We start from the raw sequence: 2545 nt of genomic DNA, 5'->3' as shown, positions 1-2545 counted from the left end.
CTCTCTGTGGGACTAACTGTTGGCTTTGCTATGGTGGAGAAGGTTGAGCTTGCTGAACTTGTTGATTCAATTGCATCTGCTTCAGCAAGTTGGTCATTTCACAGATACTCTGAGTTAGAGCAGCAGTCTCTCTGCTAGAGGATACTTCTGCAACGGCTTTTGAACGGCCTTGTTTCTGCCTGTGATTCCGAGTGGATTCAGCTAAGTCGTTGATCAGTTGCCATACCTCATCAGTGGTCTTGTACTTTTTCATAGACCCATTGCTAGCACTTTCCAATGTGGTCTTATCTTGGGGCCTCATGCCCTGTGTGACGTAACCGAGCAACACTATCTTGTCAATCATATGGTGGGGGCATGCTTCCAGAAGATTATTGAAGCGCTCCCAGTATTCATAGAGAGTCTCAGATTCGTCCTGAACAATCATGGAAATATCTTTCCTCAGCTTATCAGTAACTTCAGCTGGAAAGAATTTTTCCAAGAATTCTCTTCTAAGTGTATCCCAGTTGGATACAGTTGTTGCGGGTTGAGTGTAGTACCACTCTCTTGCCTTTTCCTCAAGAGAAAACGGGAAAGCTTTCAGCAAAATTGAAGTTTCATCTGCACCATCACGCCTGACAGTAGAACAGGCTGCTTGAAAATCTCTCAAGTGCTTGATAGGCTCTTGAGCAGGTAAGCCATGAAACTTGGGCATCAAATTGAGCAGTGCAGTCTTTATTTCAAAGTCTGTAGCCACCGCTGGGTGATGCGCTTGAAACGGTTGCATTGTAAAATCAGGGGCTCCAGCCTCCTGGATAGTAACTCTCCTAGGTGCTGCCATGTCACCTACACGTAAATCAACCGAATCAGTAGAACGGGGGCTGGTTTCTTCCTCAAATGACATTTCAGATCCGCCCTCTGAGAGGACTAACTGATGCCGAGCTTGCCTTATTCATGAAATAGTTCTTTCAATCTCAGGATCGAATACTGGCAAGCTTGGATCAGGAAGTGAACGCGTCATCTAGCGAAAGAAACAAGCAGCTCATAGTAGCAAGATAAAATAAAATGCAAATAAATAAATTCCAATTAATAACTTTAGCACTCTATTGCAACTTTTCGGCAACAGCGCCAAAAATTGACGTGGCGGAAATTGGCGAGTCAAGAATTGTTATAAGATGTGCGTTGCAAGTATAGTTCTTAACCAACCAGAAATCCGCTTATCAATTTAGAAGGATGTCACAAAAATTAAAATTAAAATACTGGGAGTATGAATCCCAGGTCGTCTCCCAACGAGTTGCAGAAAGGTGTGCTATTTTATTAATCAGATGTTTTCAAAAAGAGTTTGAGTTGAATAAACAGGAAATTAAATTGGAGAAATTAAGTAATTTAAATAGAAGCCTTGACTGGGAGTAGATTAGTTGGAAGCCCTATTCTTGTTGCAGTACTCTCAAGATTAATTGATAATTGAAGGCTGTTCTGTTTAGTTATCCTTTACTAGGTAAGGGAAGGTCAAACAAGTCGGAATGCTGTTTCTATTCACAAGTCCCAATCCGCTCAATTGAAAAGGATTAGTGTCAGTGATTAAAGAGCATTCCAACAATAAACCCAATTACAATTTTTCTTTTAAGCACCCCAACTCAAACGTTCCTTTTAATCAACTCCCCATCAAGTTAAGGAACTACTCGCTCATTGTGAATGTAGAACTCATAACATAAGAAAGGGAATTAAAGGAAGACATGATAAATAAAACTCAAAGGAATCAATTAAAAATAAAAGTAATACTTGTATTAATAAATTCTAAAATAATCCAATAGTAAAATTGAGTAAATTAAAGGACATGGAAGAGTAAAGCCAAGTAAAGAAAACGAACTAGAATGACGAAGTCTTGATGAGGTAATAACTCTTCTCAATATCCCAATGCAAAGAACAATAGAAATTAAAATCCTAAGAACTATGAATGTGTAAACAGAGAAAGCCTAGAGGAAGAGTAAAACTAGATCTAAAAACTAAAAACTGTGTAGAATGAATGTTGTTGTTGGTTTCTGCATGTTCTCTGGCTCTAGTCTGCTTTTTCGGGCCGAGAACTGGGTCAAAGTAGGGCCCAAAATTGCTCCCAGCGAATTCTGCAGATTATACAGATCGCGCACGTCACGCGATCGCGTCATTCATGCGGACGCGTCATTCGGCGTTTTGCTTGCCACGCGGGCGCGTCGTCCACGCCTCCGCATCACTTGTGCTATTCCAATCCGCGCGGTTGCGTGAGCTATGCGGCGTTACTGCGATTTTCTCTCTTTCGCGCGGTCGCGTGAGTCATACGGCCGCGTCACTTCTCGCTGGTCATCTCCTCAACTTCTTGTGTTCCTTCCATTTTTGCAAGCGTCCTTTCCAATCTCCAACTCATTCATGCCCTATAAAGCCTGAAACACTTAACACATAGATCACGGCATCGAATGGAATAAAGGAGAATTAAAATACATAATTAAAAGTCTCTAGGAAGCAGTTTTCAATCATGTAATAATTTTAGGAAGGAATTATAAATGCATGCTAATTATATGAATAAGTGGGTAAA

General features: G+C 40.8%; 1 non-coding gene across 1 annotated transcript; it reads left to right on the top strand.

Annotated features, from left to right (window-relative positions):
• Nucleotides 1-337: 337 nt before the first annotated feature.
• LOC112725424 (small nucleolar RNA R71) lies at nucleotides 338-445 on the top strand. Its single transcript, XR_003164534.1, has one exon. It is a non-coding gene; the product is annotated as a small nucleolar RNA R71 (small nucleolar RNA).
• Nucleotides 446-2545: the final 2100 nt, after the last annotated feature.

This window comes from Arachis hypogaea, chromosome 11 (assembly GCF_003086295.3).
Source record: "Arachis hypogaea cultivar Tifrunner chromosome 11, arahy.Tifrunner.gnm2.J5K5, whole genome shotgun sequence".
NCBI lineage: Eukaryota > Viridiplantae > Streptophyta > Magnoliopsida > Fabales > Fabaceae > Arachis > Arachis hypogaea.
Note: the sequence above shows the minus strand (reverse complement) of the source record. Positions and strands in the feature narration are given on the sequence as shown.